Source organism: Pristiophorus japonicus, chromosome 17 (genome assembly GCF_044704955.1).
Source record: "Pristiophorus japonicus isolate sPriJap1 chromosome 17, sPriJap1.hap1, whole genome shotgun sequence".
NCBI classification, from domain to species: Eukaryota; Metazoa; Chordata; class Chondrichthyes; family Pristiophoridae; genus Pristiophorus; species Pristiophorus japonicus.
The window spans coordinates 66,328,350-66,352,235 of record NC_091993.1 but is presented as its reverse complement, the minus strand read 5'-3'; the positions used below and the strand labels follow the sequence as shown (position 1 = coordinate 66,352,235).

General features: G+C 45.8%; 1 pseudogene; it reads right to left on the bottom strand.

Annotated features, from left to right (window-relative positions):
• Window positions 1-23,587, bottom strand: part of LOC139227993 (methyltransferase-like protein 27) — an 80,521-nt pseudogene extending 56,934 nt beyond the window's left edge.
• Window positions 23,588-23,886: the final 299 nt, after the last annotated feature.

Here is a 23,886-nt window from a genome sequence, read left to right as displayed (position 1 = left end):
TCATCTAACTCCTTTTTGAATATATTTAATGAATTGGCCTCAACAACTTTCTGTGGTAGAGAATTCCACAGGTTCACCACTCTCTGGGTGAAGAAGTTCCTCCGCATCTCGGTCCTAAATGGCTTACCCCTTATCCTTAGACTGTGACCTCTGGTTCTGGACTTCCCCAACATTGGGAACATTCTTCCTGCATCTAACCTGTCTAACCCCGTCAGAATTTTAAATGTTTCTATGAGGTCCCCTCTCATTCTTCTGAACTCCAGTGAATACAAGCCCAGTTGATCCAGTCTTTCTTGATAGGTCAGTCCCGCCATCCCGGGAATCAGTCTGGTGAACCTTCGCTGCACTCCCTCAATAGCAAGAATGTCCTTCCTCAGGTTAGGAGACCAAAACTGTACACAATACTCCAGGTGTGGCCTCACCAATGCCCTGTACAACTGTAGCAACACCTCCCTGCCCCTGTACTCAAATCCCCTTGCTATGAAGGCCAACATGCCATTTGCTTTCTTAACCGCCTGCTGCACCTGCATGCCAACCTTCAATGACTGATGTACCATGACACCCAGGTCTCTTTGCACCTCCCCTTTTCCTAATCTGTCACCATTCAGATAATAGTCTGTCTCTCTGTTTTTACCACCAAAGTGGATAACCTCACATTTATCCACATTATACTTCATCTGCCATGCATTTGCCCACTCACCTAACCTATCCAAGTCGCTCTGCAGCCTCACAGCATCCTCCTCGCAGCTCACACTGCCACCCAACTTAGTGTCATCCGCAAATTTGGAGATACCACATTTAATCCCCTCATCTAAATCATTAATGTACAGTGTAAACAGCTGGGGCCCCAGCACAGAACCTTGCGGTACCCCACTAGTCACTGCCTGCCATTCTGAAAAGTACCCATTTACTCCTACTCTTTGCTTCCTGTCTGACAACCAGTTCTCAATCCATGTCAGTACACTACCCCCAATCCCATGTGCTCTAACTTTGCACATCAATCTCTTGTGTGGGACCTTGTCGAACGCCTTCTGAAAGTCCAAATATACCACATCAACTGGTTCTCCCTTATCCACTCTACTGGAAACATCCTCAAAAAATTCCAGAAGATTTGTCAAGCATGATTTCCCTTTCACAAATCCATGCTGACTTGGACCTATCATGTCACCTCTTTCCAAATGCACTGCTATGACATCCTTAATAATTGATTCCATCATTTTACCCACTACCGATGTCAGGCTGACCGGTCAATAATTCCCTGTTTTCTCTCTCCCTCCTTTTTTAAAAAGTGGGGTTACATTGGCTACCCTCCACTCCATAGGAACTGATCCAGAGTCAATGGAATGTTGGAAAATGACTGTCAACGCATCCACTATTTCCAAGGCCACCTCCTTAAGTACTCTGGGATGCAGTCCATCAGGCCCTGGGGATTTATCGGCCTTCAATCCCATCAATTTCCCCAACACAATTTCCCGGCTAATAAGGATTTCCCTCAGTTCCTCCTCCTTACTAGACCCCCCGACCCCTTTTATAACCGGAAGGTTGTTCGTGTCCTCCTTCGTGAATACCGAACCAAAGTACTTGTTCAATTGGTCTGCCATTTCTTTGTTCCCCGTTATGACTTCCCCTGATTCTGACTGCATGGGACCTACGTTTGTCTTTACTAACCTTTTTCTCTTTACATATCTATATAAACTTTTGCAATCCGTCTTAATGTTCCCTGCAAGCTTCTTCTCATACTCCATTTTCCCTGCCCTAATCAAACCCTTTGTCCTCCTCTGCTGAGTTCTAAATTGCTCCCAGTCCCCAGGTTCGCTGCTATTTCTGGCCAATTTGTATGCCACTTCCTTGGCTTTAATACTATCCCTGATTTCCCTTGATAGCCACGGTTGAGCCACCTTCCCTTTTTTATTTCTATGCCAGACAAGAATGTACAATTGTTGTAGTTCATCCATGCGGTCTCTAAATGTCTGCCATTGCCCATCCACAGTCAACCCCTTAAGTATCATTCGCCAATCCATCCCAGCCAATTCACGCCTCATACCTTCAAAGTTAGCCTTCTTTAAGTTCTGGACCATGGTCTCTGAATTAACTGTTTCATTCTCCATCCCAATGCAGAATTCCACCATATTATGGTCACTCTTCCCCAAGGGGCCTCGCACAACGAGATTGCTAATTAATCCTCTCTCATTACATAACACCCAGTCAAAGATGGCCTCCCCCATTGTTGGTTCCTCGACATATTGGTCTAAAAAACCATCCCTTATGCACTCCAGAAAATCCTCCTCCACCGTATTGCTTCCAGTTTGGTTAGCCCAATCTATGTGCATATTAAAGTCACCCATTATAGCTGCTGCACCTTTATTGCACGCACCCCTAATTTCCTGTTTGATGCCCTCCCCAACATCACTACTACTGTTTGGAGGTCTGTACACAACTCCCACTAACGTTTTTTGCCCTTTGGTGTTCTGCAGCTCTACCCATATAGATTCCACATCATCCAAGCTAATGTCCTTCCTAACTATTGCCTTAATCTCCTCCTTAACCAGCAATGCTACCCCACTTCCTTTTCCTTTTATTCTATCCTTCCTGAATGTTGAATACCCCTGGATGTTGAGTTCCCAGCCCTGCTCATCCTGGAGCCACGTCTCCGTAATCCCAATCACATCATATTTGTTAACATGTATTTGCACAGTTAATTCATCCACCTTATTGCGGATACTCCTTGCATTAAGACACAAAGCCTTTAGGCTTGTTTTTTTAACACCCTCTGTCCTTTTAGAATTTTGCTGTACAATGGCCCTTTTTGTTCTTTGCCTTGGGTTTCTCTGCCCTCCACTTTTCCTCATCTCCTTTCTGTCTTTTGTTTTTGCCTCCTTTTTGTTTCCCTCTATCTCCCTGCATTGGTTCCCATCCCCCTGCCATATTAGTTTAACTCCTCCCCAACAGCACTAGCAAACACTCCCCCGAGGACATTGGTTCCGATTCTGCCCAGGTGCAGACCGTCCGGATTGTACTGGTCCCACCTCCCCCAGAACCGGTTCCAATGCCCCAGGAATTTGAATCCCTCCCTGCTGCATCATTGCTCAAGCCACGTATTCATCTGAGCTATCCTGCGATTCCTACTCTGACTAGCACGTGGCACTGGTAGCAATCCCGAGATTACTACTTTTGAGGTCCTACTTTTTAATTTAGCTCCTAGCTCCTTAAATTCATTTCGTAGGAACTCATCCCTTTTTTTTACCTATGTCATTGGTACCAACGTGCACCACGACAACTGGCTGTTCTCCCTCCCTTTTTAGAATGTCCTGCACCCGCTCCGAGACATCCTTGACCCTTGCACCAGGGAGGCAACATACCATCCTGGAGTCTCGGTTGCGGCCGCAGAAACGCCTATCTATTCCCCTTACAATTGAATCCCCTATCACTATCGCTCGCCCACTCTTTTTCCTGCCCTCCTGTGCAACAGAGCCAGCCATGGTGCCATGAACTTGGCTGCTGCTGCCCACTCCTGATGAGTCATCCCCCTCAACAGCACTCAAAGCAGTGTATCTGTTTTGCAGTGGGATGACCACAGGGGACCCCTGCACTACCTTCCTTGCACTGCTCTTCCTGCTGGTCTTCCATTCCCTCGCTGGCTGTGGACCCTTCTCCTGCGGTAAGACCAACTCGCTACATGTGATACTCACGTCATTCTCAGCATCGTGGATGCTCCAGAGTGAATCCACCTTCAGCTCCAACTCCGCAACGCGGACCGTCAGTAGCCGGAGGTGGACACACTTCCCGCACATGTAGTCGGCAGGGACACTGGTGTTGTCCCCGTGTTCCCACATGGTACAGGAGGAGCATATCACATGACCGAGCTGTCCTGCCATGACTTAACCCTTAGATACACTTAAACTGCCGACAACAATGTTAAAAGTTACTGACTAATAAAGAAAAAGAAAAACTACTCACCAATCAGCAGCCAATCACTTACCACGTTGGCTGTGACGTCACCTTTTGATTTCTTTCTACTTCTTTTTTGACTTCTCTCAGCTGGAGCTGCACCGGTACGTGTCTCAACTCCCGCCTCTCTCGACGCTCCCCGGACTGCTGAGTCTTTTATAGGCCGCTGCCTCTCTCGACTCCCGCCTCTCTCGACGCTCCCCGGACTGCTGAGCCTTTTATAGGCCGCTGCCTCTCTCGACTCCCGCCTCTCTCGACGCTCCCCGGACTGCTGAGCCTTTTATAGGCCGCTGCCTCTCTCGACTCCCGCCTCTCTCGACGCTCCCCGGACTGCTGAGTCTTTTATAGGCCGCTGCCTCTCTCGACTCCCGCCTCTCTCAACGCTCCCCGGACTGCTGAGTCTTTTATAGGCCGCTGCCTCTCTCGACTCCCGCCTCTCTCGACGCTCCCCGGACTGCTGAGCCTTTTATAGGCCGCTGCCTCTCTCGACTCCCGCCTCTTTCGACGCTCCCCGGACTGCTGAGCCTTTTATAGGCCGCTGCCTCTCTCGACTCCCGCCTCTCTCGACGCTCCCCGGACTGCTGAGTCTTTTATAGGCCGCTGCCTCTCTCGACTCCCGCCTCTCTCGACGCTCCCCGGACTGCTGAGCCTTTTATAGGCCGCTGCCTCTCTCGACTCCTGCCAACAGTGCGGGACCATTGCCTGGGACAATACAGAGCGGCAGCCGATTCACTAACCCATTGTGTGTGACAGCCAACATTGCACTGCCTAGCACCGGAATGATTTCTTTAGTGTAAGTCCGTAATTGTGTCTCGATGCGTGCTAATTTAGGTCTGCTGGCTTTAAGTGGCTATAGCTTCTCAAATTGCTGAATTCCCGTGAGTGACTGGCTGGCCCCAGTGTCCAGCTCCATGCGTACATGGATACCGTTTAATAAAACCCTCATCATCATTGGTGGCATTCTGGTGTATGAACTGTGAATATTCACCACCTGGACCCGCTGAACCTCGGCGTCCATCAATTTGCCGCAAAAGACATCCTGCCTCAAAGAACCCTCTTCTGGTCCATCCACCTCATATGTTAGTCTGGTTGCAGACTTCCTGCACATTCGAGCTAAATGGGCACTGAGATTGCAGTTCCTGCAGACAAACTGTTGAAATCTGCAAGGTCTAGCTGAGTGTCTTCCCCACACCTCCAGCATGAGTTAAAGTTTCCATTGTTGGAACAAAGGGACTATGGCCAAGCATTCCGCGCTGGTTGTCCCTTTGACTGCTCTTAAGTACCCTATTATTGGCTGTTAATGGCCCCATCCCGGGCCGCATTGTCCACTGTGATGGTGTGAATGTCCATTCAGCCTGCCATTGTCTCTGAAGTCCTACTCTGGGGTCGATTGCTGCCTGGGGAATGTCGGACTGCCTCTGCCTGCCTGCGGGGTTATGAGTCGTATTGATGATGTTGACTCCCTGATCCATCGCCGCGTTAGAGGCAGAATTGCGCGTGTATATTATTTTCGTCTCTTCCTCCCCCGCCATGAAAGTTTGAGCCATCAACGCTGCCGCTTCCAAGGTCATATCATTGGTCTCAATTAATTTGCGGAAAATTCCCACATGACCGATGCCCTCGATAAAGAAGTCCCTTAGCATCTCCCTGCAAGCATCTGTGAACTTACAGAGGCTGGCCAAATGTCGGAGGTCCGCTACAAAGTCCGGTATGCTCTGTCCTTCACGACGTCGGTGGGTGTAGAATCTGTGTTGGGCCATATGTATGCTAATCGCCGGTTTGAGGTGCTCCCTGATCAATTTGGTAAGATCTTCAAAGGTTTTGTCCGCCGGCTTTTCGGGTGCTAGTAAGTCCTTCATGAGCGCGTAAGTCTTTGGTCCGCAGCTGGTCAAAAGATGAGCCCTTCGCTTGTCGGCCGCTGCATCCCCCAGCCATTCTTTCGTAACGAAGCTTTGCTGACGCCTCTCGACAAAATCGGCCCAGTCTTCCCCAACACAGTACCATTCCTCTCTGCTACCTGTGGCCATTCTCGTGTTCCGTGAATTCCCATTTCTCGCCGCCAATGTAAAGTCCTTACTTTACAGCATGAAACCACACAAGGCACATTCTGGGGACAAGGTCACTCTGTGACCTGCTCTCTTTATTTACAGGACTCCAAAGACGATGGCCCTGCGTGGGACCTCCCTTTTTATACCTATGTGATCAGGTAAGGAGTGTCTCCCACGAGTTCACCCCTTGTGGTCAAGGTGTGCATCTAGGTTGAGTGTATACAGTAATACAGTGGTGTTACATTGTGGTTACATACATGACAACCCCCACCAGAGGAAATAGTTTCCTCATATCTATCCTACGAAATCCTTTTAACATTTTAAACACCTTGATCAAATCACTCCTCAATCTTTTTTATTCTGTCTTCATAAGTTAACCCTCTCAGCCCTGGTATCATTCAGGATACCTTCTGGAGGCTTAAGGGCTTTAACTGCTCAATACATTTATTAAACAGTAAAGGAACAAGCAAATGTTAGCAGTGATGCATCAGATATTTTTACACTAGTTGATGAGATGAGCTGGCTATTCGTATAGTAGAACATAAATAGTTTGCAAATGCTGTGCTAAACTATGAGAGAGGTAATGGTGTGGAACTTACTGTGAATCATAGAATGGTTACAGTACAGAAGAAGCCATTCGGCCCACCGAGCCCGTGACAGCTCTCTGCAAGAGTCCCTCAGCTAGTCCCACTTACCCACTTACTCCGTAAGTCCTGCAAAATTTTTTCTTTCTGTGGTATATTCTCTACGACATCACAAACACACAGACTACAAAGTAGTCCACTAGGTGGAGCTATATATTACACTTTCAGGTTCTTATCCAACTTCCTTTTGAAAGCCATGATTGAATCTGCCTCCACCACCATTTCAGGCAGTGCATTCCAGATCCTAACCACTCGCTGCGTAAAAAAAGTTTTTTCTTGTGTCACTTTTGGTTCTTTTGCCAATCACCTTAAATCTGTGTCCTCTGGTTCTCGACTCTTCCGCCAATGGGAACAGTTTCTCTCCATCTACTCTGTCCAGATCTCTCGTGACTTTGAACACCTCTATCAAATTTCCTCTCAATCTTTTCTGCTCTAAGGAGAACAACCCCAGCTTCTCCAGTCTAACCACATAACTGAAGTCCTTTGCCCCTGGAATCATTCTCATAAATCTTTTCTGCCCCTCTCTAAGGCCTTCACATCCTTCCTAAAGTGCGGTGCCCAGAATTGGACACAATACTCCAGTTGAGGCCAGTGTTTTATACAGGTTCACCGTTCACCATAATTTCCACGCATTTGTACTCTATACCTCTATTCATGAAGCCCAGGATCCTGTAAGCTTTTTAAACTGCTTTCTCAACCTGCCCTGCCACCTTCAACAATTTGTGCACGTATACCCCTAGGTCTCTCTTTTCATGCACCTCCTTTAGGATTCTACCCTTTAGTTTATATTTCCTCTTCTCATTCTTTCTACCAAAATGTATCATGTCACACTTTCCTGCATTAAATTTCATCTGCCACATGTCCACCCATTTAACCAGCCTGACCATGTCCTCATAGAATCATAGAAATTTACAGCACAGAAGGAGGCCATTTCGGCCCATCGTGTCCCGCCGGCCGACCAAGAGCTATCCAGCTTAATCCCACTTTCCAGCACTTGGTCCGTAGCCCTGTAGGTTACTGCACTTTAAGTGCACATCCAAGTATTTTTTAAATGTGGTGAGGGGTTCTGCCTCTACCACCCTTTCAAGCAGTGAGTTCCAGACCCCCACCACCCTCTGGGTGAAGAAATTTCCCCTCATATCTGCTCTAAACCTTCCCCCAATTATTTTAAATCTATGCCCCCTGGTTTTTGACCCCTCTGCCAAGGGAAACAGGTCCTTCCTATCCACTCTATCTAGGCCCCTCATAACTTTATACACCTCAATCAGGACTCCCCTTAGCCTCCTCTGTTCCAAAGAAAACAGACCCAACATCTCCAATCTTTCCTCATAGCCAAAATTCTCCAGTCCAGGCAACATTCTTATAAATCTCCTCGGCACCATTTCCAGTGCAATCACATTTTTCCTGCAGTGTGGTGACCAGAACTGCACACAGTATTCCAGCTGCGGCCTAACCAGTGTTTTATACAGTTCAAGCATAATGTCCTTGCTCTTATATTCCATGCCCCAACTAATAAATGCAAGCATTCCATATGCCTTCTTATCCACCTTCTCTACCTGGCCTGCTATCTTCAGGGGTCTGTGGACCAGCACTCCAAGGTCCTTTTGTTCCTCTACACTTTTCAGTGTCGTATCATTTAATGTGTGTTCCCTTGCCTTGTTAGACGTTCCTAAATGCATTACCTCACACTTATCCAGATTTCATTTGCCACTGTTCTGCCCACCTGATCAGTACATTGATATCTTCCTGCAGTCCGCAGCTTTCTTCTTCATTATCAATCACATAGCCTATTTTAGTGCCATCTGCAAACTTCTTAATCATACCTCTAACATTCAAGTCCAAGTCATTGATATATACCACAAAAAGAAAGGGACCCAGCACTGAGCCCTGCAGAACCCCACTGGATACAGTCTTCCAGTCACAAAAACACCCATCAACCATTACCCTTTGCTTCCTGCCTCTGAGCCAATTTTGGATTCAACTTGCCACTTTGCCCTGGATCCCATGGGCTTTTACTTTCGCGACCAAACTGCCATGTGGGACCTTTATCAAAAAGCGTTGGTGAGGCCTATAAAGGCTCAGCGGCAGCGAGAGGCGGCGGCAGTCCGAGAGGCGGGAGTTCTTGGCGTTGGTGAGGCCTATAAAGACTCAGCGGCAGCGAGAGGCAGCGGCAGTCCGAGAGGCGGGAGTTCCTGGCGTTGATGAGGGCTATAAAGGCTCAGCGGCAGCGAAAGGCGTACCTGTGCAGCTGCAGCGGGGAGAGAAGGCAAAAAAGAAGTAGAAAGAAATCAAAAGGTGATGTCACAGCCAAGGGGGTAAGTGATTGGCTGGTGATTAGTGAGTAGTTTTCTTTTTTCTCTTCTATAACAGTGAGTAAACTTTAGCATTGTTGTTGCCTATCTAAGGGTTAAGTCATGGCAGGACAGCTCGGTCACGTGTTATGCTTCTCCTGTACCATGTGGGAACTCAGGGACGACACCAGTGTTCCTGACGACTACGTGTGTGGGAAGTGTATCCTCCTCCAGCTCCTGACGGACCGCGTTGCGGAGTTGGAGCTGAGGGTGGATTCACTCTGGAGCATCCACGATGCTGAGAATGACGTGAGTAGCACGTGTAGCGAGTTGGTCGTATCGCAGGGAAAGGGTCCACAGCCAGAAAGGGAATGGAAGACCAACAGGAAGAGCAGTGCAAGGAAGGTAGTGCAGGGGTCCCCTGTGGTCATCCCTCTGCAAAACAGATACACTGCTTTGGGTACTGTTGAGGGGGATGACTCATCAGGGGAGGGCAGCAGCAGCCAAGTTCATGGCACCGTGGCTGGCTCTGTTGCACAGGAGGGCAGGAAAAAGAGTGGGAGAGCGATAGTGATAGGGGATTCAATTGTAAGGGGAATAGATAGGCGTTTCTGCGGCCGCAACCGAGACTCCAGGATGGTATGTTGCCTCCCTGGTGCAAGGGTCAAGGATGTCTCGGAGCGGGTGCAGGACATTCTAAAAAGGGAGGGAGATCAGCCAGTTGTCGTGGTGCACATTGGTACCAACGACATAGGTAAAAAAAGGGATGAGGTCCTACGAAATGAATTTAAGGAGCTAGGAGCTAAATTAAAAAGTAGGACCTCAAAAGCAGTAATCTCGGGATTGCTACCAGTGCCACGTGCTAGTCAGAGTAGGAATCGCAGGATAGCGCAGATGAATAAGTGGCTTGAGCAGATGTGCAGCAGGGAGGGATTCAAATTCCCGGGGCATTGGAACCGGTTCTGGGGGAGGTGGGACCAGTACAAACTGGACGGTCTGCACATGGGCAGGACCGGAACCAATGTCCTAGGGGGAGTGTTTGCTAGTGCTGTTGGGGAGGAGTTAAACTAATATGGCAGGGGGATGGGAACCAATGCAGGGAGACAGAGGGAAACAAAAAGGAGGCAAAAGCAAAAGACAGAAAGGAGATGAGGAAAAGTGGAGGGCAGAGAAACCCAAGGCAAAGAACAAAAAGGGCCATTGTACAGCAAAATTCTAAGGACAAAGGGTGTTAAAAAAACAAGCCTGAAGGCTTTGTGTCTTAATGCAAGGAGATTCCACAATAAGGTGGATGAATTAACTGTGCAAATAGATGTTAATAAATATGATGTGATTGGGATTACGGAGACGTGGCTCCAGGATGATCAGGGCTGGTAACTCAACATCCAGGGGTATTCAACATTCAGGAAGGATAGAATAAAAGGAAAAGGAAGTGGGGTAGCATTGCTGGTTAAGGAGGAGATTAAGGCAATAGTTAGGAAGGACATTAGCTTGGATGATGTGGAATCTATATGGGTAGAGCTGCAGAACACCAAAGGGCAAAAAACGTTAGTGGGAGTTGTGTACAGACCTCCAAACAGTAGTAGTGATGTTGGGGAGGGCATCAAACAGGAAATTAGGGGTGCATGCAATAAGGGTGCAGCAGTTATAATGGGGGGGGTGACTTTAATATGCACATAGATTGGGCTAACCAAACTGGAAGCAATACGGTGGAGGAGGATTTCCTGGAGTGCATAAGGGGTGGTTTTTTAGACCAATATGTCGACCAACCAACAATGGGGGAGGCCATCTTAGACTAGGTGTTGTGTAATGAGAGAGGATCAATTAGCAATCTCGTTGTGCGAGGCCCCTTGGGGAAGAGTGACCATAATATGGTGGAATTCAGCATTAGGATGGAGAATGAAACAGTTAATTCAGAGACCATGGTCCAGAACTTAAAGAAGGCTAACTTTGAAGGTATGAGGCGTGAATTGGCTAGGATAGATTGGCGAATGATACTTAAGGGGTTGACTGTGGATGGGCAATGGCAGACATTGAAAGACCGCATGGATGAACTACAACAATTGTACATTCCTGTCTGGCGTAAAAATAAAAAAGGGAAGGTGGCTCAACCGTGGCTATCAAGGGAAATCAGGGATAGTATTAAAGCCAAGGAAGTGGCATACAAATTGGCCAGAAATAGCAGCGAACCCGGGGACTGGGAGAAATTTAGAACTCAGCAGAGGAGGACAAACGGTTTGATTAGAGCAGGGAAAATGGAGTACGAGAAGAAGCTTGCAGGGAACATTAAGATGGATTGCAAAAGTTTCTATAGATATGTAAAGAGAAAAAGGTTAGTAAAGACAAACGAAGGTCCCCTGCAGTCAGAATCAGGGGATGTCATAACGGGGAATGAAGAAATGGCGGACCAGTTGAACAAGTACTTTGGTTCGGTATTCACTAAGGAGGACACAAACAACCTTCCGGATATAAAAGGGGTCGGAGGGTCTAGTAAGGAGGAGGAACTGAGGGAAATCCTTATTAGTCAGGAAATTGTGTTGGGGAAATTGATAGGATTGAAGGCCGATAAATTCCCAGGGCCTGTTGGACTGCATCCCAGAGTACTTAAGGAGGTGGCCTTGGAAATAGTGGATGCATTGACAGTCATTTTCCAACATTCCATTGACTCTGGATCAGTTCCTTTGGAGTGGAGGGTAGCCAATGTAACCCCACTTTTTAAAAAAGGAGGGAGAGAGATGACAGGGAATTATAGACCGGTCAGCCCGACATCGGTAGTGGGTAAAATGATGGAATCAATTATTAAGGATGTCATCGCACTGCATTTGGAAAGAGGTGACATGATAGGTCCAAGTCAGCATGGATTTGTGAAAGGGAAATCATGCTTGACAAATCTTCTGGAATTTTTTGAGGATGTTTCCAGTAGAGTGGACAAGGGAGAACCAGTTGATGTGGTATATTTGGACTTTCAGAAAGCGTTCGACAAGGTCCCACACAAGAGATTAATGTGCAAAGTTAAAGCACATGGGATTGGGGGTAGTGTGCTGACATGGATTGAGAACTGGTTGTCAGACAGGAAGCAAAGAGTAGGAGTAAATGGGGATTTTTCAGAATGGCAGGCAGTGACTAGTGGGGTACCGCAAGGTTCTGTGCTGGGGCCCAGCTGTTTACACTGTACATTAATGATTTAGACGAGGGGATTAAATGTAGTTTCTCCAAATTTGCGGATGACACTAAGTTGGGTGGCAGTGTGAGCTGCGAGGAGGATGCTATGAGGCTGCACAGCGACTTGGATAGGTTAGGCAAGTGGGCAAATGCATGGCAGATGAAGTATAATGTGGATAAATGTGAGGTTATCCACTTTGGTGGTAAAAACAGAGAGACAGACTATTATCTGAATGGTGACAGATTAGGAAAAGGGGAGGTGCAAAGAGACCTGGGTGTCATGGTACATCAGTCATTGAAGGTTGGCATGCAGGTGCAGCAGGCGGTTAAGAAAGCAAATGGCATGTTGGCCTTCATAGCGAGGGGATTTGAGTACAGGGGCAGGGAGGTGTTGCGACAGTTGTACAGGGCCTTGGTGAGGCCACACCTGGAGTATTGTGTACAGTTTTGGTCTCCTAACCTGAGGAAGGACATTCTTGCTATTGAGGGAGTGCAGCGAAGGTTCACCAGACTGATTCCCGGGAATGGAGGGACTGACCTATCAAGAAAGACTGGATCAACTGGGCTTGTATTCACTGGAGTTCAGAAGAATGAGAGGGGACCTCATAGAAACATTTAAAATTCTGACAGGGTTCGACAGGTTAGATACAGGAAGAATGTTCCCAATGTTGGGGAAGTCCAGAACCAGGGGACACAGTCTAAGGATAAGGGGTAAGCCATTTAGAACCGAGATGAGGAGGAACTTCTTCACCCAGAGAGTGGTGAACCTGTGGAATTCTCTACCACAGAAAGTTGTTGAGGCCAATTCACTAAATATATTCAAAAAGGAGTTCGATGAAGTCCTTACTACTCGGGGGATCAAGGGGTATGGCGAGAAAGCAGGAATGGGGTACTGAAGTTACATGTTCAGCCATGAACTCATTGAATGGCGGTGCAGGCTAGAAGGGCCGAATGGCCTACTCCTGCATCTATTTTCTATGTTTCTCTGTAATGTTGCATTATTTTCTTGCTGATAGTGATGTTTAAATTGGATGTGATAAAACCGACTGAAATGTGTCTAAGCTGATGGAGGCTTTTTTGTTGCACCTTGTTGAAAGTCCTTCATTGAGAAGGCCAGTGGCAAATGGAAAATTATTATGAGTGACAAGTGTTCAGCGTCTCACATGTTGTAATTCCAAGCTGATTCATTAATTGTCTCGCACAATGTACTGCAATGTAACTGATGACCATGTCATCTCAGGGATGGCACTCCTCCATCTTTGGCCTCGCAAAAAGAGGGTTGAAGTGCAAGCCTTAAGGTCTGCTCTGCAACTCTGTAAACTAGAGTAAGTGAATGGCAGCCCATTGATGCTGCTCACCTAGTTCCCTCCCTCCCAATTGCTGCCGATAATATTGCTGCCTCCCTCCCTCCGGATTGATGCCATTCGCACAGCTCCCTCCCTCCCTCCTGATTGATGCTGATAATACTGCTGCCTCCCTCCCTTCCTACCTCTCTCCTGATTGATGCCAAGAATACTGCTGCCTCCCTCCCTCCGGATTGATGCCGATCACACAGTTCCCTCCCTCTCGATTGATGCTGATAATACTGCTACCTCCCTCTCTCCCTCCCTCCCGCTCTCCTGATTGATGCCACTCACACTGCTGCCTCCTGCCTGATGTGCGATTGCTGACCCACTGCCGCCCAGCTCAGACCTGCTTTCCAGAGCAGTCCTTCTGGTGGGCGGCAGGTCAGTGGGAGTGCAGCAAAAGTGAACAAAATGGGGATTATCTGACATCCGCATGGACGGGTGGGACACTGCGATGTGGGCGGAACCCTTCTCCACCAATCTTCCGCCGGGCAGATCCTTGATGGGAGATGGGCGGTTCCAGAGGAATCGCCAAGAAAACGGCCATTTCCGGCGGAACTCTGGTAGCAGCGGGCGGGACATCGATGAAGTTCGGGCCCCAAGTGTCTTCTACCGTGAAGACCGAGACAAAATATTTGTTCGACGTCTCTGCCATTTTCCTGTTCTCCATTATTAATTCCACAGTCTCATCCTCCAGGGGACCAACATTTACTTTAGTCAATCTTTTCCTTTTTATGTACCTGTAGAAACTCTTACCATCTGTTTTTATATTTCATGCTAGTTTACTTTCATAATCTATCTTCCCTCTCTTAATCATAGTTTTAGTCATTCTCTGCTGGCTTTTAAACATTTCCCAATCATCTGGTCTCCCACTAGTCTTGGCCACATTGTATGCCTTTGTTTTCAATTTGATACCCTCCCTTATTTCCTTAGTTAGCCACGGATGGTTATCGCTTCCCTTACAGTCTTTCCTTCTCATTGGGATATATTTTTGTTGTGAGTTATGAAATATCTCGTTAATTTTTTGAGGATGTAACTAGCAGAGTGGACAAGGGAAAACCAGTGGATGTGGTGCATTTCGACTTTTAAAAGGCTTTCGACAAGGTCCCGCACAAGAGATTGGTGTGCAAAATCAAAGCGCATGGTATTGGGGGTAATGTACTGACATGGATAGAGAACTGGTTGGCAGACAGGAAGCAGAGAGTTGGGATAAACGGGTCCTTTTCAGAATGGCAGGCAGTGACTAGTGGAGTGCCGCAGGGCTCAGTGCTGGGACCCCAGCTCTTTACAATATACATTAACGATTTAGATGAAGGAATTGAGTGTAATATCTCCAAGTTTGCAGATTTCACTAAACTGGGTGGCGGTGTGAGCTGTGAGGGGTACGCTAAGAGGCTGCAGAGTGACTTGGACAGGTTAGGTGAGTGGGCAAATGCATGGCAGATGCAGTATAATGTGGATAAATGTGAGGTTATCCATTTTGGGGGCAAAAACACGAAGTCAGAATATTATCTGAATGGTAGCAGATTAGGAAAAGGGGAGGTGCAACGAGACCTGGGTGTCATGGTTCATCAGTCACTGAAAGTGGGCATGCAGTTACAGCAGGCGGTGAAGAAGGCAAATGATATGTTGGCCTTCATAGCTAGGGGATTTGTGTATAGGAGCAGGGAGGTCTACTGCAGTTGTACAGGGCCTTAGTGAGGCCTCACCTGGAATATTGTGTTCAGTTCTGGTCTCCTAATCTGAGGAAGGACGTTCTTGCTATTGAGGGAGTGCAGTGAAGATTCACCAGACTGATTCCAGGGATGGCTGGACTGCCATATAAGGAGAGACTGGATCAACTGGGCCTTTATTCACTGGAGTTTAGAAGGATGAGAGGGGATCTCATAGAAATGTTAAGATTCTGATGGGACTGGACAGGTTAGATGTGGGAAGAATGTTCCCGATGTTAGGGAAGTCCAGAACCAGGGGACATAGTCTTAGGAAAAAGGGTAGGCCATTTAGGACTGAGATGAGGAGAAACTTCTTCACTCAGAGAGTTGTTAACCTACGGAATTCCCTGCCGCAGAGTTGTTGATGCCAGTTCATTGGATATATTCAAGAGGGAGTTAGATATGGCCCTTACGGCTAAGGGGATCAAGGGGTATGGAGAGAAAGCAGGAAATGGGTACTGAGGGAATGATCAGCCATGATCTTATTGAATGGCGGTGCATGCTCGTAGGGCCAAATGGCCTACTCCTGTACCTAGTTTCTATGTTTCTATGTCTGCCACTGCTCATCAACCATCCCATTCTTTAGTCTATTTTCCCAATCCATTTTAGCCAACTCTGCCCTCATACCTTTGTAGTCTCCTTTATTAAATCTTAGGATTCTGGTTTGAATGGACAAATGCATGGCAGATGCAGTATAATGTGAGGTTATCCACTTTGGTGGCAAAAACAGGAAGGCAGAATATTATCTGAATGGTGACAGATTAGGAAAAGGGGAGGTGCAACGAGACCTGGTGTCATGGCAGATCAGTCATTGAAAGTTGGCATGCAAGTATAGCAGGCAGTGAAGAAGGCAAATGGCATGTTGGCCTTCATAGCGAGAGGATTTGAGTATAGGAGCAGGGAGGTCTTACTGCAGCTGTACAGGGCCATGGTGAGGCCACACCTTGAATATTATGTTCAGTTTTGGTTTCCTAATCTGAGGAAGGACATTCTTGCTATTGAGGGAGTGCAGCGAAGGTTCACCAGACTGATTCCCGGGATGGCAGGACTGATATATGAAGAAAGAATGGATCGACTAGACTTATATTCACTGGAATTTAGAAGAATGAGAGGGGATCTCACAGAAACATATAAAATTCTGACGGGATTGGACAGGTTAGATGCAGGAAGAATTTTCCCAATGTTGGGGAAGTCCAGAACCAGGGGTCACAATCTATGGATAAGGGGTAAGCCATTTAGGATCGAGATGAGGAGAAACTTCTTCACTCAGAGAATTGTGAACCTATGGAATTCTCTAACACAGAAAGTTGTTGAGGCCAGTTTGTTCAATATATTCAAAAGGGAGTTAGATGTGACCCTTAGGGCTAAAGGGATCAAGGGGTATGGAGAGAAAGCAGGAATGAGGTACTGAAGTTGCATGATCAGCCATGATCATATTCAATGGTGGTGCAGGCTTGAAGGGCCAAATGGCCTACTCCTGCACCTACTTTCTATGTTTCTATGTTTCTATGTTTCTAACCAACTTTCTCACCCTCCAACTGAATTTGAAATTCAACCATATTATGGTCACTCATTCCTAGAGGATCTTTTACCACAAAATCATTGATTAATCCTGCCTCATTACACAGTACTAGATCTGAGATAGCCTGCCCCCTGGTTGGTTCCGCAACGTATTGTTCAAGGAAACTATCCTGGATACACTCTATGAACTCTTTCTCAAGGCTATCCTGGCCAATTTGCTTTGTCCAATCAATATGAAGGTTAAAGTCACTCGTGATTATTGCTGTTCCTTTATTACAAGCCTCCATTATTTCTTGATTTATACTCCGTCCAACAGTGTAGCTACTGTAAGAGGGCCTATAGACTATGCCCACCAGTGACTTTTTCTCTTTATTATTCCTTATCTCCACCCAAACATCACATAAACATCCCTAGGGCTAAAAAGACAGTTTTTGGCGATATCATTTTTTTCCCGTCATTTTACAGAAAAAATACCACTAAAAATCGTCACCATTTTTTAAGGGGGTAAAATTGGCAAAAAAATGCACCCAACGGTAAAAATCGGCATTGCACGCGGATTCACGGTGGAAACTGCGGTCCTCGCCAACTTTGGACTGAGGCCTATTACCGCCAAAAATACAAGCCCTGGGAGGGGAGAAAACACACAAAAAAAATGGCAAAAATTTTAAAAATTAAAAATCAAAAAACATTCACTGTACACTTAACTAATGAATAGCTGAAAAAGAATTTTAAAATAAAAACTTCAACTTACCTTTTTTGTAGGTTTTCATACCTACCGCTGTTTCTGGGGCTTCAGCGTAAGCTTTTCTTGGGCGTTTTTTATCACCCTGAGTCATTGGTAGTCCCTCGAATCGAGGATGACTTGCTTCCATGTCAAAAAGTTCACAGGTGTTTCAATGATGGACCTAAAATTTCAGGTCCGAACTAATTCTTGAACAGTGGAAGATGCCTGTGCTTAGATTTTTTTAACGTGTGGTGGCCGTTGCACACCAGCCACCACACGGGCTTGACAGAGTTTGTTCTTGGTCCAGTGGCAAGGATTAACCAAGCCGACTGGAGTCCTGCTCTGCTGCATGGACCTAGTGCGCACACATATCGCAGTGTGGACTGGCCCGTGCTGACTCTGGGCCCTCGCCTCTTCTGGGCCCCGAACTCACACCTCTCCTGGGCCCCGATCATATCCCTCTACAATCTCTCGCCGCTCCTTTGCCACGACCTCGCCGCTCCTGCAGTATCTGCCCCTGCTCCAATCACCGACCTGGACCTTGATGATGTCCCTCTTCGCTGCCATTGCTCTCCTGCTCCAGCACGTGCTGCTCCCTGGAGTGGTATGCTGCCACGCTGCTCTTTCCGCTCCCCAGCCAACTCCGATGGTGCTCGCAGGCCGGGGGCCACACAGACTATTGGGCTAGGCTGCCACGCTGCTCCTTCCGCAGAGTACGGGTGTGCCAAATGGCCAATTTTAAGCGGTCGCAGTTTTTATGGTATTGCACGTCGTCGATCCGCTTTTTGGCGATATTTCAAAATCGTTAACTTTGGCCAATTTAAGTGAGTACATTTTACCGGCAAAAATGGCCAAATGTCGCCGAAAAAACGTGCGCAAGGCTGGCCAATTTCTGTCCCCCTTGTGTTATACAACAGCAAATCCTCTGACTCACAGTAAACAATACCACGAGACATCGATTTCCATCCACACAAAAAACGCACGTACACAATCATTTTATCTGAAATAGTCTTACTGTTGCTTTAAAAACCCAGTTCCCACTGTCTTTTGAGATAATGGAGACAGGAATAAATAGAATTTTGACATAGTTACTTATCATAATCAATTAGTACTAGCAGATCTGCCACATTGGGGAAATGTTAGCTGCAACATTTATTACTAGGAGGTGTGACACAGATTGCAAACATATTTAATTATGCACGAGGCCAGAAAAGATATCAGAGGATGAATATTTAAGATGCTCATATTACATTCCTCCATCTGTTATTTTAGCAATGACATTAACTTGTCTATCTTAAATAGTTTGATGCTTCCATTAATAACCACTGATGATATGACTAACAATAATTTCCAGACTATGGTATTTTGATGACTTTCAAGATTTATATTGAAAAAAGAATAGCTTCGTATTCATATTTTTTAAATAAATAACAAATTTCAGTACTTCAAAATAAATATGGATACTTCAATAAAAATTAGAGGAACATTTTGAGTAAAGTGAAGGTATATTTTAAGTTAATTGGTTGATTAATTAGAATACAATAGAGTACGTTGAGAAAGAAACAGCGTTTACTAAATGGTGGAGTGCTATGGATTAATTGGAGAAATACTGTGGATTAATTGGACGAAAACAATGGATTAATTGGAGAAATACTGTGTTTCATTTGGGTGCCTTTTATTAAAAACTCGTGAGAATAACCATTGCTTTTATAAACTGAACATTAAAAGTCATTCTTTATTCCAAACCTTACAGTGGAAAAATGATCAACAAATCCTGAAACATAGCTATCTGTCCTCTTAAATAAAAACAGAAAATGCTGGAAATATTCAGCAGGCCAGGTAGCATCTGTGGAGATAGAAACAAAGTTAACGTTCAGTTTGATGATCATTCAGCATTTTCTGTTTTTATTTCAGATTTCCAGCATCCGCAATAGTTTGCTTTTGTCCTTTTAAATATCTGATTCCATTGTGTTTCTGGCAGAAGTTAGGTCTTACCTGAAGTTCCAATGGTTAGGATTGAATACAATGAGCTTGTAGGAGGCTGTGTGACAGCAGTGCTGCTTGGTTGCCTACTTGTTACAGCAGAGTCTGTTTGTGTAGGCTTCAGTATAGGTGTTGATATTGATGACGAGACTTGACTCCTTGTAGTAACTTGGCTCTTTGTAGCTGTTGAATTAACTGTTGTACTTGCAGAGGACTCAGGTGTGCTGTGACTTGAAACATGGGGTGGTGTTATTGTTTGAACTGTGGCTATCGGTGTCATGGGAGGCTGAGAACTATCAGGTGCAGAGGGCTTCATTGGATTGGTTGATGTGGTGACAATAGTCCCAGGGGCTAAGGTGGTCATGTTCTGTTTGGATGTGGAAAGTGACATTGCCCCTGTCTGATTGGATCCAGTTACAAAGGGGTTGTTAGAAGTAGCAGTTGTATTAAGATCTTCAGATGAATTACCATCACTACCAAGAGAAGCATTTGTGGCAGAAACCTTTTGCTCTGTTGCTTGAGTAGAATTCATTCTACTTATTAATATTAAGAGGATAACGTATAGAGTAAACAGAGTAGGCCAAATACCCGGTCTCATGTTATTGCCTTTTACTGCTTTTTATGTACAGAAGCTAGTAATTTTCTTCAATTTCCAAATTTATCCTGTAAAATATAAAAAATGGGTAATAGATTACACACAAGTTCCCGTGCTGAGCTAAGTGACAAAAGGTGTAGCAAAATGATGAGTTTTCCTGCAGGAATATAGACCCTCTCATAGAAAACCTTATGATTGTATCCCTTTCATCTGATCATCCTGTATATTTGACTTGCAAATCAATAACTCACCTTTATAGATTTCCTGTTAGCATTGCTACACTGCTGGATGTTAGACTTCACTTACCTGCCCTCGGGATAGTGACATGATGCTGTTCATACGTTAAACTAGCAACCCCATTTTTCGGAAAGGGTGCATTGCCTTTTATGCAAATTAAGCTAACTTTTATGGGCTACTCACTAGAAAAGCTAGCATAGAGATTCCAGTAAAAGCTCCGTTAGATTGAATAACAGTAAAAATATAATCTATTCTAAATTTGAAATGAATTTAACTCTAATTAAACAGAACTTGATATTCACATGAACGATTGTGACAAAAGTGGAGATTCTTTTGTCTTTAATTTTATGAGACTTTAAATATGGTAAATTCATATTAAAAATGACCTCAGACAACTTGGTCTCTGGAATACTTGTATGACATTTCCTGTGTTCTAGGTAAAGTAAGAGAATGGTAGCATAGTGGTAATATTACTGGACTAGTAATCCAGATGACCCAGAGATGTGAATTCAAATCCACTGCAGCTGGGGAATTTAAATTCAATTAATTAAATAAATATGGACTAAAAAGCTAGTATCAGTAATGGTGACTATGAACCTATTTGATTGTTGTAAAAACCCATCTGGTTCACTAACTTCCTTTAGGAAATCTGTCATCCTTACTTGGTCTGGCCTATATGTGACTCCAGACTCACAGCAATTTGGCCCTCTGAAATGGCCTAGTAAGCCACTCAGTTGTAACAAACTACTACAACCAAGAAACAACAATAAGAAGAATAAAACTGGATGGACCACTGGCTACGGACACGACAACGGCACACCCAGCCCACTCGACCCTGCAAAGTCCTCCTCACCAACATCTGGAGACGTGCTAAAATTAGTAGAGCTGTCCCGCAGACTACTCAAGCAACGGCCTGACATAATCATACTCACTGAATCATACTTTTCAGCCAATGTCCCAGATACTTCCATCACCAACCCTGGGTATGTTATAGAATCAAAATTCTATATAGGCCCCGAACCTGGTGGAAGCTAAGTGCCGCCCAAAGGACCGCTGAGATCCTGACAGTATTTTCGGTGGAACTTTCATGAAAAAGTCCTGGAAAGACCATCCAGCGGCAAAAAAAGGACTCACACCATGAATCTGGGCGAAAGCGGGCAGGAGATCCCAATCGCGGCGGCAAATGCAACCCTCAGCAAAGTACCACTGAGGATTGAGTCGGGCCCAGGGAGGGGGGAGCAGATAAAAATTAAAATTTCCAAAAATTAAAAAAATACACTGGAAAACCTTCAGGGGACCACATCCACCTGAATCGCTAGAATAAAAATAAGAAAAGTTTACTGACCTTTTTTTGCAGGTCTTCATACTTACCATTGAGGTTAAACCTGCCTTCACACAATGGTCCTCTCCCCTGCTGCAGCGGACTCCCGCCCGCACCAAACTGACAGTTCGGCGGGCGGAAGGACACTTACGTGAGTTGTGCGCCAGCGGATGTCAGCGGACGGTCCCCAGCGGTCTTCCCTCCTCGCCGGCGGGAGACCTCCACCAAACTCGCTCGGAGAGGAGACTGCCCTGAAAACTCGGCGGCAGCGGGTCCACCAAGTTCAGCCTCTATACCTCGAGAAATAAACCCCAGTGCTTGGTTTGCTTTTTTTATGGCCTTGCTAACCTGTGTTGCAACTTTTAGTGCTTTGTGTATTTGTACTCCGAGATCCCTTTGTTCCTCTACCCCACCTATACTCGCACCCTTCAGGTAATAAGTGACCTCCCTATTCTTCCTACCAAAATGTAATATCTCACATTTATCTATGGTGAACTTCATTTGCCAAATACATGCCCATTCTGAAAGTTTATTAATATCATCCTGTAATTTGTTGCAGAACTCCTCAGAATTGACCATGCCCCCACTTTGGTGTCATCTGCAATTTAGAAATTGTGTTTTTGATTGCAAAGTCTAAATCGTTAATGTAAATTGTGAACAACAATGGTCCCAGCACTGATCCTTGTGGAACACCACTACCAACCTTCTGCCACTGTGATAGCTACCTTTTACCCCTACTCTCTGCTTTCTGTCTTGAAGCCAGCTAGCTATCCATTCTGCTACTTGTCCAATGACTCCGCATTCTCTGACCTTGTTCATCAGTCTATTATCGCCTTGTTTGAGACCTGCCTCAAACAAGGGAAGGAATGGGCACTTAATATTCCTGGCTACAATATATTCAAGAAAAATAGGGAAGGAAAGAAAGGAGGGGTTATAAATATTGATCAAAGATACTGTCATAGCACAAGAAAAAGATGATGTACTTGAGGGTTCAAAGACTGAATTTATTTGGTTAGAATTAAGGAAAAATAGAGGTGCTATTATGCTACTGGTTGTATACTATAGGCCACCAAATAGTGGAAAGGAAATAGAGCAGCAAATCTGCAGGAAAATTGCCAAAAGTTGCAAGACCTTTAGAGTAGTAATAATGTGTGACTTCAATTATCCTAATATAACTGGGAAAATAACTGTTAAGGGCAAAGAGGTGGAGGAATTCCTGAAATGCGTACAAGAGAACTTTCTTAATCGGTATTTTTCCAGACAATGAAGAAGGAAGCAGTACTGGAATGAAGTGGGGCAACTGGAGCATGTTTCAATGGGAGAGTGTTTGGGATACATTAGGTTTGGAATAGTTATGGAAATGGACAAGGCAAAATCAAATGTGAAAATATTCAACTGGAGAAGGGCTAATTTCAGTGGGTTAAAAAGGGATCTGGCCCAGGTGGATTGGAATAAAAGATTGCAGATAAAATAGTAAATTCCCATTGGAAGGCCTTCAAAGCACAGATAGTTCAGATACAGATTAGATACATTCCCACAAGGGGAAGAGGAAAGGTATCTTGGATGATTAAAGATATAGGGCCCCAAATTCAGGGTCTAGATAAAGCCTGTTACCGCAGTTTTGCGGCGGCCATGCGGTGGAATCGAGTGATTGCCGCGTTGCAGTCCAATGGCCGCCACGATCCAAATTTAACTCGGGTATTTTTCGGGCGGTCCCCACTTCCACCCTGCTGCTGCCGACCACCCCAAGTGCATCATCAAAGCGCGTACCGCTGATCTCCCGCACCTCCATCCCATTCCACGCGGAATTTACCTCAGAAAATCCTTGATCCGCTGCGCGGTGTCCCCGACAGCTTTTTCTGTTGGTGCACCTGATTTCTTGTCTGAGAGCCACGGCAGCGCAACGGCCCTTCAATGGGAGGGTGCACTGCTGTGGCCGCCATGGGTTTTTTTACCGGCCGACTTCCCGATCGGTTGGACAATTGTGGCCTTGGGTTCGGCCGGGCCGCCAACAGCCTCTCCCCTTTAAAACAGGGGTGAGACACACGCGCACTGACGTCACCACCGCTCTGCCGCTGAGTGACAGCAGCGGAGACTCCGTCCTGCCCCCACTTCCGTCCCTCACCAGCACTTACCGCCACACTCCCGCCACCGTTATGACCGGCTTTCAGTCCGAAGCGAAAAAAATTTAAAAGAGGAGAAAATCGATTGGAAGCCCGTCTCACCGCACCCGACATGTCAAAACAAAAGGTAGCTGTGCCAGCTTTCTGGCGGGCCTGAATTTTTGCCCCATAGAGATTAAAATGAAACAGAAGAAGGAGCTTATGATAAATATCAGGCTCATAATTCAGTAG